General features: G+C 37.3%; 1 pseudogene; it reads right to left on the bottom strand.

The window, feature by feature from the left end:
* Positions 1 to 277: 277 nt before the first annotated feature.
* LOC113197542 (large ribosomal subunit protein mL42-like) lies at positions 278 to 693 on the bottom strand (annotated as a pseudogene).
* Positions 694 to 16,307: the final 15,614 nt, after the last annotated feature.

Genomic DNA, 16,307 nt, shown 5'->3' with positions numbered 1-16,307 from the left:
TGAGCTACGGCCCCAGCCCCGCAAAACATTCATTTTAATATGTGGGCATTTCTAATTTTAAAGTTTTATTCATAGAAAAATTCAAAGATATGATATAGAAAATAAGAAATTGCCCTTCACCCCACTATTAGGATAACCCCAGTTAACATTTTGTTGTTGTTGTTTTGTTATTATTGTACTGTATAGCAAATTAGTGAATACACCAGATTGCATTTTCTCAAATGGCAAATGAGACATAGGATAACATTTCTCTTTGATTCTCCCAAGAATCTCAATATCATCTGTCATTTGCAGGATTGAGTTTCTTATGACATCTGTGTTGCTGTCCATGAAGATATCAACGATTCCTTCTGGAAAAAAAAATATTTTCCTAAATTTTTCTATTTTGGGTCCTTGCTGAAGGTTTTCACCTTTTTCTTCTAATCTGTTTTTCAACACTTGATCATGTGCACAAGATCTGGTTGAGAGACAGTTTCTGTGTGTTCTTATGAGATGTCCGTAGAAGGGCTATAGCATACTATCATCGTACCATCAGGTGTCAAAGCGAGCTCTGCTTTGCAATTATAGTGATTTGGAAAAGAAGAACATCTAGATTTATGACAAACACCAGATAAAGCTAGAGTTTTGGACTGGAAATAAATGCTGCAAGATAGTTCTCTTTGATATCACCCATTTCAATGCTGTGGCTGCCATGATGTCAGAGGATGATTATCAGGTGATACGATAAAAGATGTTTTAAAGAGAACCTGCCTTTGAAATCTGCTTCTTGGCACATCAATTTTTATTTCTGCACCAGACCACCATGTTACCTCAGCCCAGGTCCTACACACCACTCCTGCCCTAGTTAGCATTTTAGAGTGCCTCAATATCTGATAAATTTGTACGCATTTCATTACTGGAGTAAAAGATGTGATCTCAAAAAGTCTGCATTCTGAACTTGAGATTGACATGTCAGAATAACCCCAGTTAACATTTTTGTTAACATGTCAGAATAACCCCAGTTAACATTAAAAAGCAAGAACATCTCATTGTGGTTTTTGACTTGCAATTCTTAATGAAGTTGAGTATTTTTTTTCATAAATCGATTGGAATGGCTATTATCAAAAAGACAGAAAATAACAAATGCTGGTGAGGATGGGCAGAAAGGGGGGCTCTCACACAACGCTGCTGGGAACATACATTAGTACAGCCACTATGGAGAACAGTAAGGAACTAAAATCTGATACAGCTCTTCCAGTTCTTGGTGTATGTCTGCTTGAATTTATTCTTTTAAGAAGTGTCTGTTCATATCCTTTCTCACTTTATATTTGAGTTATTTGGTTGAGTTTTGTCTCTGTTGATGAGTTTTTGAGTTCCTTATATATTCTGTATATTAATCCTTTCTCGTGTGAATAGTTTGCAAACCCCTTTCCCACTCTTTAGGTTGCATCTCCACTCTGTTGATTGTTTCCTTTGCTGTGAAGAAGTTTCTTAGTTTGATACAAACCCACTGGTCTATTTTTGCTTTTGTTTCCTATGCTTTGAGTTCTTTTTTTTTCTGGATGTGCCACAGTTTATTTATCCATTCTCTCTTCTGTTGATTTTTTTCTTTGTTCTTTTTAGTTATACATGATAGTAGAATGTATTTTAACATATCATCTGTACGTGGAGTATAACATCCCTTTTTGTGGTTGAGCATGATGTGGCATTACACTGACATTACATTGGTCATGTATTCATATATGAACATAAGAAAGTTATATTCGATTCCCATTCCCATCCCCCCTCCCTTTTCCCCACTACCCCCCAACAATCCAGTGAACCTCCACTCCCTCCACCATCGTGAGTCAGTATCTGCCTAACAGAAAGAACATTCGGCATTTGGTTTTTTGGAGATTGGCTTATTTCACTGCTTTGAGTTCTCATCCAAATAATCACTGATATACCAAGGTCTTGAGGTGTTATCCCTGTTTCTTTCTACTATTTTCATAGTTTCGGGTCTTACATTTATGTTGTTGATCCAGTCTGAGTTTTTTTTTTAATAAAGTGGTAGATAGGAGTCAAGTTTCAACTAAGCATCACCTTAATTTTACTCTTGATAATTTATAAATTACTTTTTTGTATGTGATTCTTATACATTGCTATAGAATCCTGTAATTAGAATCATTTTACAGAAAAGAAACTTGATAGTTATACATTATGCGCTATGACTTTAAGATTCCAAGGCTGAACTCCTCATTCAGAATATCCATTTCTTAGCACCATTTATTGAAGAAGCTATCCTTCTCAAATATATTCTTCTTTCAGCATTGTCAAGAATCAGTTGACTCTAAATGCATAGAGTTATTTTGGGGTGCTCTACTCTGTCATAATGGTCAGTGTGTGTGTTCTTATGCCGATAACATGCTTTTTTTTAATTATAGCTTTGTTGTGTATTTTAAGTCAAATAGTGTGATATTATCTCAACCCAGTTAGAGTAGTTATAATAAAAAGATGAGAAATAGTGGGTTGTGGGGTTGTGGCTCAGTGGTAGAGTGCTTGCCTAGCATGTGTAAAGTACTGGGTTCAATTCTCAGCACCACATAAAAATAAATAAAGGCCCACCAACAACTAACAAGATATATTTTTTTAAAAAGATGAGAAATAATAAATGTTAATGAGGATGTGGAGAAAAGGGAACTCCCATACACTGTTGGTTGATATGTAAATTAGTATACTTATTGTGTAGAACTCAAAAAAACTAAAAACAGACCTACCATATGGTCCAGCTATGCCATTTCTGAGAACATATTCAAAGGTCATATCAGCATTTCAAAGATACTCCTGTATGCCCATGTTTGTTGCTACCCTCTGCACAATAACTAAGATATGAAATCAACCTAGTTTGCCATCCATGGTGGAATGGATAAAGAAAATGTAGCATATATACACAGTGGAATATTATTTCGCCATAAAAAAGGACATGTCCTATCATTTATAGAAAAAAAAAGTTTGGAACTGAAGGAAACTACATTAAATAAGTCAAACTGAGAAAGACAAATAGCACGTTTTCCTCTCATATGTTCTCATTATAATTAAACTAAAATGAGAATTTTTAAAATTCTTAAAGTTTATCAGAATAGATAATTATGATTATTAAGGCTGGAAAGGGTTGGGAAAGGGGGAGTTTGTTGACTACCCTGATTTGATCATTAAACACTATATGCATGTATGAAATTATCACACCATACCACATAAATAATTAATTTTAAAAGGCAGTCCATGCCTTGACCAGTGATGTTGAAAAGATGACTAGTTGTCGATGGTTTGCTAAGTGTTCATTTGTAAAAGCAAAAGTTTCTTTTTTCCTACTGTCAACTCAGAGTCTTCCAACAGCCATTCACGTATAGACGCTGTTTTGTAAGATTATTTTTATATGGGAAACTGTATTTTTTTTAGCAAATTCAAGAAATGTGGAAATGTTTTTAAAAGACTAGAAGAAAGACCAGAAAAAGACCAGATATAATAAAGAGATGATACTAGAACACACCTTCTTGACTCCAGACCCAATATCCTTCTCTTCTGTGTTGCTTGGTGTCAGTTTAGGATCTTAAGTGCACTAAGGGAAGGGGGCCTAAGTACATTTTGATGGGTATCAAGTCAGAAATAAGTTCTAGAGCTTTGAGAAGGTTAATGAGTGGCCAAAAACATGAGCAGAGGCCAGGGAAAGGTTAAGGTAAAGAGGAGAGCAGGAGAGAGTAGGGGAAATGCATTGCTTTGTTTCTAAGTACTGAGGGTCCTAAGCAGGGACCTGAAGGTGCCTAGCCACTGAGTAAGATGCCCAAGTCAACTTCTCAAGGCCGAAACAGCACCATGCCACATTGTTCAACTGACATGGACCAATCTAACCAAGAAGAACTGAAATCAGATGACCATGTAACAGGATTCAAATTACCCGGACATTAAGTCAGTATCAAGACGGGCACAAAAATAAAAGAAATCCATGAAGATGCTCAAGATAGATGGTCTGGAACAAAATCAGACCTCTGGCTCCCAGATTTCTTTATTATTTGCCATGATGAGGAAAGTGTTTTTCAGCATATCCTTCTAAATATAAGTACTTTCTGTTAATGTCCATGTATGTATCACTGTACAATATAAACATCACAATCCATATGCATAAAACAGATGTTTTTAATGAAATAAAATTAGTTTAAAACTAAGTGTTTGCCTATAAAAGATTATTTTCCCTAGAAGTAGATTTTAATATGAAAGGAAAATGAGGGATGAGCATCTGATAATACAAAGAGAGGCTGCTATAAGTCCCCTCTGCGTGCCCCTCAAAAGGGGATGAGAACAGATAGAACAGAATGATAGATAGAATAGAATGATGTCCTGTTGGTCAGATAAGATATTTCAAGAGGTGGAATTTTGGATATTATTATGCCCCCAAGTGATCTTGGAACTTAGCACTACCTTACTTGTCCACTTCAAAGAGCTATGCTTGGCTTGAAAGCAGCACCTTAACTTTGCTCTTGATAATTTCCAAATTACTTGTTTGTATGTGTTTCCTATATATATATATTACTGTAGAATCCTATAATCAGAATCATTTTACAGAAAAGAAACTTGATAGTTATACATTATGCATTATGTCTTTAAGATTCTAAGGCTGAAGTACTGGTTCAGAATTCATTACTTTTCCTACTATAATAAGTTGTATTTGACTGATAACATTTAATAAATTTGCCTTTAGTTAAAATAAATGTGAAAATTCTTTCCCAAATACCAATGAGCCATGGCACACCCTGGATTACATTCCCCCGTGGATTGCCTGAGACAGTATGGGGGTGTGTTATTGTGTTCTGTTTGTCTGTCTTCGGTGCTGGAGATTCACCCAGGACCTCACCGTGCTAGGCAAGGGCTCTGCCACGGAGCTGTATCCCAGTCTTAGTATGTTTAATTATGATGCCTGCTTTTTTTGTTAACTCATGCCATCTGTCTTAAGTGGTCTTACTCATGGTACCAGGTGAAGGTTCCTTTTTTTCTGTTCACGATCTTGCCTGCTCTAATTTTTTTTTTTTTTTACACAGACATAAATAAAAGACAAATAATGCCCAAAGCACTGTACTGGATCGCAAGCAAGTTCATTTTATACCAATCCCCATTCCTCGAAATCAGGAGAAATTAAGAAATCTTTCTTCTTTTTCACAAAGGAAAGAAATAAGTCATTAGCAGCTGGTATCAACAGGCAATTCAAAAGAAAACCAAAAAACAGTCAATCAAATCATGAAAAGAATAGCCAAAGCAATATTGAAAAAGAACAAAGTTGGATAACTCATGTGTCCCAATTTCAAAACTTACTTCAATGCGACAGTAATTAAGAAGTGTGTTGCTGGCCTAAAATAGAGGTACTAAGTATCTAACCAACGGAGTAGGACTAAGTGTCTAGAAGCAAACCCACGTGTTTATGGTCAGTTGATTTTCTTTTTTTTTTTTCATATATATGCCACATTTATTTTATTGGTTGTTCAAAACATTACAAAGCTCATGACATATCATATTTCATACATTAGATTCAAGTGGGTTATGAACTCCCATTTTTACCCCAAAAACAGATTGCAGAATCACATTGGTTACACATCCACATTTTTACATAATGCCATATTAGTGACTGTTGTATTCTGCTACCTTTCCTATCCCCTACTATCCCCCCTCCCCTCCCCTCCCATCTTCTCTCTCTACCCCATCTACTGTAATTCATTTCTCTCCTTGTTTATTTTCCCATTCCCCTCACAACCTCTTATATGTAATTTTGTATAACAATGAGGGTCTCTCTCCATTTCCATGCAGTTTCCCTTTTCTCTCCCTTTCCCTCCCACCTCATGTCTCTGTTTAATGTTAATCTTTTCCTCCTGCTCTTCCTCCCTGCTCTGTTCTTAGTTTCTCTAATTATATCAAAGAAGACATTTGGCATTAGTTTTTTAGGGATTGGCTAACTTCACTTCGCATAATCTGCTTTAGTGCCATCCATTTCCCTGCAAATTCCATGATTTTGTTATTTTTTAGTGCTGCGTAATACTCCATGGTGTATAAATGCCACATTTTTTTATCCATTCATCTATTGAAGGGCATCTGGTTAGTTCCACAGTCTAGCTATTGTGAATTATGCTGCCATGAACATTGATGTGGCAGTATCCCTGTAGTACGCTCTTTTAAGGTCTTCAGGGAATAGTCCGAGAAGGGCAATAGCAGGGTCAAATGGTGGTTCCATTCCCAACTTTCCCAGGAATCTCCATACTGCTTTCCAAATTGGCCGCACCAATTTGCAGTCCCACCAGCAATGTACAAGAGTACCCTTTTCCCCACATCCTCGCCAGCACTTGTTGTTTGACTTCATAATGGCTGCCAATCTTACTGGAGTGAGATGGTATCTTAGGGTGGTTTTGATTTGCATTTCTCTGACTGCTAGAGATGGTGAGCAATTTTTCATGTACTTGTTGATTGATTGTATGTCCTCCTCTGAGAAGTGTCTGTTCAGGTCCTTGGCCCATTTGTTGATTGGGTTATTTGTTATCTTATTGTCTAATTTTTTGAGTTCTTTGTTTACTCTGGATATTAGGGCTCTATCTAAAGTGTGAGGAGTAAAAATTTGTTCCCAGGATGTAGGCTCCCTATTTACCTCTCTTGTTGGTTCTCTTGCTGAGAAAAAACTTTTCAGTTTAAGTAAGTCCCATTTGTTGATTCTTGTTATTAACTCTTGTGCTATGGGTGTCCTATTAAGGAATTTGGAGCCCGACCCCGCAATATGTAGATCGGAGCCAACTTTTTCTTCTATTAGACGCAGAGTCTCTGATTTGATATCAAACTCCTTGATCCATTTTGAGTTAACTTTTGTGCATGGCAAGAGAAAGGGATTCAGTTTCATTTTGTTGCATATGGATTTCCAGTTTTCCCAACACCATTTGTTGAAGATGCTATCCTTCCTCCATTGCATGCTTTTAGCCCCTTTAACAAATATAAGATAGTTGTAACTTTGTGGATTAGTCTCTGTGTCCTCTATTCTGTACCATTGGTCCACCCGCCTGTTTTGGTACCAGTACCATGCTGTTTTGGTCACTATTGCTCTGTAATATAGTTTGAAATCTGGTATCGCTATACCACCTGATTCACACTTCCTGCTTAGAATTGCTTTTGCTATTCTGGGTCTTTTATTTTTCCATATGAATTTCATGATTGCTTTCTCTATTTCTACAAGAAATGCCGTTGGGATTTTGATTGGCATTGCATTAAACCCATAGAGAACTTTTGGTAATATCGCCATTTTAATGATGTTAGTTCTGCCTATCCATGAACAGGGTATATTTTTCCATCTTCTAAGATCTTCTTCTACTTCTCCCTTTAGGGTTCTGTAGTTTTCATTGTATAAATCTTTCACCTCTTTTGTTAGGTTGATTCCCAAGTATTTTATTTTTTTGGAGGATATTGTGAATGGAGTGTTTTTCCTCATTTCCGTTTCAGAAGTTTTGTCGCTGAAATACAGAAATGCCTTTGATTTATGCGCATTGATTTTATATCCTGCCACTTTGCTGAATTCATTTATTAGTTCTAGTAGTTTTTTTGTAGACCCTTTTGGGTCTTCTAGGTATAGAATCATGTTTTCCACAAATAGTGATAATTTAAGTTCTTCTTTTCCTATTTTTATGCCTTTAATTTCTTTCGTCTGTCTAATTGCTCTGGCCAGTGTTTCGAGAACTATATTGAATAGAAGTGGTGATAGAGGGCATCCCTGTCTTGTTCCAGATTTTAGAGGGAATGCCTTCAATTTTTCTCCATTCAGAATGATGCTAGCCTGAGGCTTAGCATAGATAGCTTTTACAATGTTGAGGTAAGTTCCTGTTATCCCTAGTTTTTCTAATGTTTTGAACACAAAGGGATGCTGTACTTTGTTGAATGCTTTCTCTGCGTCTATCGAGATGATCATATGGTTCTTATCTTTAAGTCTATTGATGTGGTGAATAACATTTATTGATTTCCGTATATTGAACCATCCTTGCATCCCAGGGATGAATCCTACTTGATCATGGTGCACAATTTTTTTGATGTGTTTTTGTATTCGATTCGCCAGAATTTTATTGAGGATTTTTGCATCTAGGTTCATTAGAGATATTGGTCTGTAGTTTTCTTTCTTTGAGGTGTCTTTGTCTGGTTTCGGAATCAGGGTGATGTTGGCCTCATAGAATGAATTTGGAAGAGTTCCCTCTTTTTCTTTTTCCTGAAATAACTTGAAAAGTATTGGTATTAATTCTTCTTTAAAGGTTTTGTAAAACTCCGCTGTATACCCATCCAGTCCTGGGCTTTTCTTGGTTGGTAATATTTTGATTGCTTCTTCTATTTCATCCATTGATATTGGTCTGTTCAAATTGTGTGTATCCTCCTGACTCAGTCTGGGCAAATCATATGACTTAAGAAATTTATCGATGTCTTCACTATCTTCTATTTTATTGGAATATAGGTTTTCAAAATAATTTCTAATTGTCTTCTGTATTTCTGTAGCATCTGTTGTGATATTGCCTCTTTCATCCCCGTATGTTAGTAATTTGAGTTCTCTCTCTTCTTCTCTTCGTTAGCATGGCTAAGGATCTGTCGATCTTATTTATTTTTTCAAAGAACCAACTTTTTGTTTTGTTAATTTTTTCAATAGTTTCTTTTGTTTCAATTTCATTGATTTCCGCTCTGATTTTAATTATTTCTTGCCTTCTGCTACATTTGCTGTTGTTTTGCTCTTCCCTTTCTAGGGCTTTGAGTTGAAGTGTGAGCTCATTTATTTGTTGGTTTTTTCTTTTTTTTGAGGAATGATCTCCAGACGATGAATTTCCCTCTTAAAACTGCTTTCATTTTGTCCCATAGATTCCGATATGTTGTGTCTGTATTTTCATTTATCTCTAAGAATTTTTTGATTTCCTCCTTTATGTTTTCTGTAACCCATTGATCATTCAGTAACATATTGTTCATTTTCCATGTGATGAAGGATTTTTCCTTCCTTCTTTTATCATTGATTTCCAGTTTCATTCCATTATGATCAGATAAAATGCATGGTATTATCTCCACCCCTGTATATTTACTGAGGGTTGTCCTATAGCATAATATATGGTCTATTTTTGAGAAGGATCCATGTGCTGCTGAGAAAAAAGTATATCCACTTGATGATGGTTGATATATTCTATATATGTCATTTAAGTCTAGGTTATTGATTGTGGTATTGAGTCCTATAGTTTCTTTACTCAACTTTTGTTTGAAGGATCTGTCCAATGGTGAGAGAGGTGTGTTGAAGTCACCCATAATTATTGTGTTGTGGTCTATTTGATTCTTGAACTTGAGGAGAATTTGTTTTATGAACGTCGCAGCACCATTATTTGGTGCATAAATATTGATAATTGTTATGTCTTGTTGGTGAATGGTTCCTTTTAACAGTATATAATGTCCTTCCTTATCCCTTTTGATTAACTTAGTCTTGAAGTCGATTTTATTCGATATGAGGATGGCCACCCCTGCTTGCTTACGAGGACCGTGTGCATGGTATATTTTTTCCCAACCTTTCACTTTCAGCCTGTGTATGTCTTTTCCAATCAGATGTGTCTCCGGGAGGGAGCATATTGTTGGATTTGTTTTTTTAATCCATGATACCAGCCTATGTTGCTTTATTGGAGAGTTTAAGCCATTAACATTTAGAGTTACTATTGATATATGGTTTGTACTTCCAGCCATGTTTGATAATTTATCCTTTTTTTTTTTAATTTAGTTTGTTTCTCCATGATTATCTTTCCCCCCGCCCTCTGTCTTTACCGAGGCACTTCCCACTGATGGTTTTGGTTATTGTTTTTCATTTCTTCCTCATACGTAGTGTTTTGCTCAAGATGCTTTGCAATGCTGGTTTTCTGGCTGCAAATTCTTTTAACTTTTGTTTATCATGGAAGATTTTCATTTCATTGTCATACCTGAAGCTTAATTTTGCTGGATACAGAATTCTTGGTTGGCATCCATTGTCTTTCAGTGTTTGAAATATATTGTTCCATGACCTTCTTGCTTTCAGCATCTGTGATGAAAAATCCGTTGTTAACCTTATTGGTTTACCCCTGAATGTAATTTGCCTCCTTTCTCTTGTAGCTTTTAATATTTTCTCTTTGTTCTGTATATTGGATATCTTCATAACAATGTGTCTTAACATTGGTCTACTGTGATTTTGTATGCTCAGTGTCCTGTATGCATCTACAATTTGTATATACGTTTCCTTTTTTATTTCTGGAAAGTTTTCTGTAATTATTTCATTCAGCAGGTTACTCATTCCCTTGGTTTGAATCTCTATACCTTCCTCTATCCCAATGACTCTTAAGTTTGGTTTTTTTATGTTATCCCATATCTCTTGGATGTTTTTTCTCGTGATTTTTTTACCAGCCTTTCTGAGTTGGCTAGACTCTTTTCAAGATGATATATTTTGTCTTCATTATCTGATGTTCTGACTTCTACTTGCTCCACTCTGTTAGTGATACTCTCATTTGAGTTTTTAATTTGGTTTATCGTTTCCTTCATTTCTAGAATTATTGTTTGATTATTTTTATAATCTCTATCTCCTGATAAAGATGCTTAACTTCTTCCTTTATCTGTTTATGAAGTTCATTTTCATTGTGTTCTTTCACTGTTTGAATTTGCTGTCTCATATCCTCTTTAAGGTTCCATTCATCCATCTAAGGTATTCCTTGAGTTCTTTATATGACCATTTTTCTGATGACTCTAGGTCCTCCTGAATATTTAGGCTGTCCTGCATTGTTTGTACTCCTTTTCTTCCTTGCTTTTCTATGCTGCTCATGTTACTTCTTGTTCTGTTTGACTGCTGAGTTACTGTTTACTCCTATAAATTTATTTGATGCTTGGGAGGAAAGGTATTAGAAGGGAAGAGAAGAAGTCACTAAAGAGAATGAGAGTAAGCAGGTAGAATTCAAGAAAGGGGGAATAAGAAAATTGAAAAGAAATGAAAAGACAAAGGAAAAAAATAGAAAAGAAAAAAGAAAAAAATTTAAAAAAAATAATAATAATAAAAATTTAAATTTAAATTTAAAAAAATTTAAAAATTTAAAAAACAACAAAAAAATGAAAATAAAAAAAACTCAAATTTTAAAAAAAATTAATAAATGCAGTCTTAGAGTTTGATTAACTTCTCTTCCAGTAGGTGGAGCTGTGCCCTCCATTGCAAGCTTCTCCTCTCAATACGCAGGAACCAATCACTGTGCAGCAGCTCCTCCTCCCAGACTGGGCGGGTCTCCAATCCTGAGTGCCTAGGGCCTTCTCTTGTGTCTAGACACTTCTCCACTTTTCCTCAAGCCAGGCCCCGCTCACCGGTGAAGCTCACCACAATACTGGCTACATGCCAGGTCTGCTGCTCCCGGGAGCCCTGTCGCCGCTGGTTTCAATGAAGTTATCTCCTCCGCTGCATTCTGGTGATGTCAGTTCTCTGCCATGGTGGTATCCCATGCAAATGGTGACAGTTCATTCCCTTTGCCCGGTGACCAATGCAACGGGTGGGTCCTGACTGTCTCTCCCAAGCCCCGTTTCAATCCTGTGGCCACCACCTATGAAGGCTCGGTTGGCATTAACCTCCGTAGGATCAGAAGGGCTGACCAGTTGTTTCAGCGGGATCGTTTAGTGCTGAGTCACAGCAGTTTGTCTGCAAGAAGCAGGCGAACGGGAGCTTGAATTCAGCCGATCCAGGCTCGGTGTGTGTTCTGAGAGGCCCAGACTGTTCACCCCAGATCCATGTCAGCTCAGCATTGCCTAGTGATCCTGAGCAAACAGCATTTAGTGGGTTTACGACTCCCTATGCCTGCGCAGCTGAAGAGGTCAGAGACTTGATCTCTCCGCACCCGCCGCCATGTTGGATCGGTCAGTTGATTTTCAACAAGGTCGCTAGGACAACTCAATAGGGAAAGAACAAACTTTTCAACAAAGAGTGTTGAGACTAGATGTTCATAGCCCAAAGAGCACAGTTGGACCCCTCATACAAGATATGAAAATTAACTCAAAATGAGAGAGAGGGAGATAGAGAGAGAATACCTAGATTAATTTTAATTGTAACATCTAGAGATGACCATTTTTAACATTTTGAGATTTGGCCTTTTTATAAACATGGGTCTATACTAAACATACTAAATGCAAGAGCTAAAATTACAAAACCATTTAAAATCTTGGAAAGGTGTTTAAAATTAACTAATAATAAAAAATAAAAGTCCAAATAAAGAGAAACCCTTTTTTATACCTCTAGTTGATGAAAGAAATTCTAAAGATGGAGATGGGCTAAGTGTAAGGAAAAAGAATTCCAATACACTTGTCACATCAGTTGGCTCCTTCTGGAAAAGTCCGTCAGCATGAATCAATATTGGAATGTGCATACACTTTGACTCAATAATTCCACACAAAGGAAATCATCCTTAAAAATGCATAAGGATACCAAGTTGTATTTACAAAATTTCCCATCTAAGTATTTTAAAGGAAAGCAGAAAAATAGAAGTAAAATAAATGCCCATCAATTAGAGTTTGGTTAAGACAGATATATAACAGGATAATAATCAGCAATTAAAATTATTGATTAATATATATATTTTTACTGCCATGAAAAAAGATTGAGAATTTGTTACTAATATACAAGAGTTAGGCAACAAAATAATACATTTAGTATAGGCCTGTGTTTATAAGAAGGCCAAATCTCAAAATGTTAAAAATGGTCATCTCTAGATGTTACAATTAAAAGTAATCTAGATTTTTGTCTCTCTCTCTCCCCCTCTCTCTCCCTCTCTCCTTCTCCCTCTCCTTCTCCCTCTCCCTCTCCCTCTCTTTCTCTCATACTGAGAATCAAACCTAAGACCTCAAGCATTCTAGGCAAGTTCTCTACCGCTCAGCTATAAATTTACCCAATCCCTACATTTTCTTCTTCTACATATCTTGCATTTATTTAACATCCACAAACACACAATATATACATATATACATACAGATGTCACATGGAAAAAAGTCAAGCCCTTTCCTTAACACATTGGTATAAAGCTATATTACGTGTACGTATACAGTACACAGTTACTAACTCTCGCTTAGTTGGTCCCATTTGCGAAACTAACGTGATTGGAAATATCTCCCTAATCTCAACTGAGCCTGAAATGTATTTAGGAGAAGACAAGACCCTTGAACTAGATGTGACAATAAAATTACATTTTCCTAGGATAAGTAGCATATAACTCTATCTTATTCCCACCCACCCCTCTTAAACTCTTTTTCCTTATACTTTGCTCACTGGTTATCTATTAAAGAAATTAACCAGCTCAACCTAATACCTATCATCAGACAATTTTCTAAAAACTTATTCTAGTAGGAAAATGTGCGCAGAGCACAAGGACAGTGTCTACCTAATACAAGAAAGAAGAGAGATATAATAGAGTATTAATCATATATTAAAATCATTTATGAATACATATATTTTATTGCTATTAAATGAAACATCTACAACTTACTATTAAAGTTTTAAAAAAATTCCTAGAAATACCCACAAAAGAAAGGGAAATTAACATCCAGCGGAAACATTGAAGGTTCTAAAGTGTCCCTCTTTACTTTTTCACGTACCAAACCTGTCTTTATACTCCCTCTAATATGCTACAGTTTGATTTTTCTCTTACAAATATTTACAAGAAGTACATCATGTCCTCCCATCAGTTTCCTGGAAACAATCTGAACATTAAGACCAACAATTAGAGGCTAATGCAATAACTTTAGATTGGCTGGTGGAGGTGGGAGACCCTGGATGCCACAGGCTAGTGTAGCAGTTTCTTCCTGCTCCGCTAGCCTGTGGCAAGAGGTTCTAATCTTTGGATAATTGGAATTGATGACCCTGAGTTATTGGATAATCCCAATGACTCTAAATCCTTCGATGCAAAAGAAATAACAACATTCTCAGCTAGCTGGTGGTAATCTTTTGTAGCATAAAACATGAACCTGAGAAATCCTTCCATGTCCACTCTTCGTTAGAACCCTCTGGAGATAGGGTCTGTCTGACCCAGAGAAGAGATGTAGTTATTCCTCCAAACAAGTTCCCTGGGGACAAGCAGCTGTCAATACAACTAAAGCCTAACTTACCCCAAATGGAGCAAAAATCAATAGCTTTTCTTCCTCTCTCCTTCAAGAGAGTGCTTAGAGCATTAAAACAGCCCATAAGAGATTAGAGATCAGCTATTTTATTACGTGTCAGCTGCTTGAGCTACATTTCATAATTATTTTAGTCACATTTCCAACAGCCACATAAAAAGGTCCCTAGATGTACCACATTATACAGATGTCCAAAGGATCAGGCAGCTTGTAAAGCCTCAGAGTGAGGGGAAAAATGCCAAGGACCCAGTCACCTGCTCAAAGCTCCACTCCCTTCACTTCCAGGCTTAGGCTGAAGCACGCTCTCTCTCTCTCACCAACTCTCCATGCATCATCAGCCAAGCACAGAGAACTGACGTTCCAGGGACTCAGTCAAGTTCCCTTCCTAAATGCTCAATTAGATGTAGCTGTAAATTCTTAAAGTTTTAAAACTTGAGTAAAGTGAATATTCCCATTGTTTCAGTTAGCTTTATCCCTGCTAGGACCAAAAGACCTCATGAGAACAGTTAGAGAAGTTGATTTTGGCTCCGGTTTCAGAGGTCTCAGTCCAAAGACAGCTGACTTCATAACTTGTGCCTGAGGAGAGGCAGAACATCATGGCAGAGGATGGGTGGAGAAAGCAGCTCAGGACATGGCAATCCGGGAGCAGAGAGAGAACTCCAGCAACCAGGGAAAAAATACAAAGTCATGCCCTAGTGACTCACCTCCTCCATCCACACCCTACCTGCCCGTAGGTACACTCAGTTAATCCATATCGGTGGATTAATCCACTGGTTAGGTCAAAGCTCTTATAACCTAATCATTTCACCTCCAAACGTTCTTGCATTGTCTCACACATGAGCTTTCAGGGGACACTGTATATCCAAACTGCAACACCTGGGAAATTTTACATATCCAAGCATCAGGTATTTCTCATGGTGGAAGAGGAGGACTGCTTTCCATGGAATTCCAAGAATCACCAATGAGGAAGCCTCAACTTTCCACCCTGTCCCACCCATGAGAAATCTGAGGCTCCTGAGCTATTGTGTACACCAACGCAATTATCTTCAAAAATTGACTGCATGATAGTTTATCTTCTTCTGTATTCTGCCCTTTAAAAATTCGCTTTTTGCCACCAACTCTATTTTTGAAACCCAACGGGATATACAAAGTATGGATTTTTTTAAAAAAGAAGCACTACTTACCTGCTGCAAGTGGGAGAGGGAGGTACTGAATAATATTGCAAATGGAAGCACCTGGGTGCTATGTGCTCTCTGGCAGGGGATTCTTTTTAAGCCTTAACTCTAATCAGAAAGTTACTTTTTTATGTTAACAGTAATGGAAGTGAGCAATATTTCATGGGGGAAAAATGGTGGTGGTCAAAGTCTTCAGAACAGTGGAAGAGAGGAAGGAAGAACTACAGGAACAAACCGCCAGTAACCTATTCTTGAGTTAATGAAAATAGAAAAACAAGCCAGGCAGGGGCTGGAGTTGTGGCTCAGTGGTAGAGTGCTTGCCTGGCATGTGTGAGGCTCTGGGTTCGATCCTCAGCATTGCATATCAATAAATAAAAGATCCATTGACAACTAAAAAATATTTTTTTTAAAATAGCCAGGCATGGTGGTGCATTCCTATAATCTCAGGGCTTGAGAGGCTGAGGCAGGAGGATCTTGAGTTCAAATCTAGCCTCAGCAAAAGCAAGGTGCTAAGCAAGTCAGTGAGACCCTATCTCTAAATAAAATACAAAATCTGGCTGGGGATGTGCTCAATGGGTAAGCACCCCTGGGTTCAATTCCTGGTACCAAAAATATTTAAATAAATAAATAAACAAGAGTCTTCAGAGCCTGCTGGAGGTAACAGACTTCCTTAAGAATATAGTGGACATCGTGTGAGGAAGCAAGAAAGCACCTGCTATGAACTAGAAAGCAGACCCTTACCAGACACTGAATCTGCTGGCACCTTTATCGTGAACTCCCAGCCTCCAGAGCAGTGAGTAATACATACAAGTTTGCCACTGTGAGCCAGGCAGGTTGTGCTATTTTTTGTTAGAGAAGCCCAAGCAGACCAAGAACAGAAGAGCCCAGATTCTATATTATGGGTAGAAAACCAACCTTGGCTGACAAGGAAGGAAAAAGAGGAGACTTGCAGATGATCCCTGGCTTGCGGTTGAGGGGCAGGATGGATGG

This window comes from Urocitellus parryii, chromosome 13, assembly GCF_045843805.1.
Source record: "Urocitellus parryii isolate mUroPar1 chromosome 13, mUroPar1.hap1, whole genome shotgun sequence".
NCBI lineage: Eukaryota > Metazoa > Chordata > Mammalia > Rodentia > Sciuridae > Urocitellus > Urocitellus parryii.
Note: the sequence above shows the minus strand (reverse complement) of the source record. Positions and strands in the feature narration are given on the sequence as shown.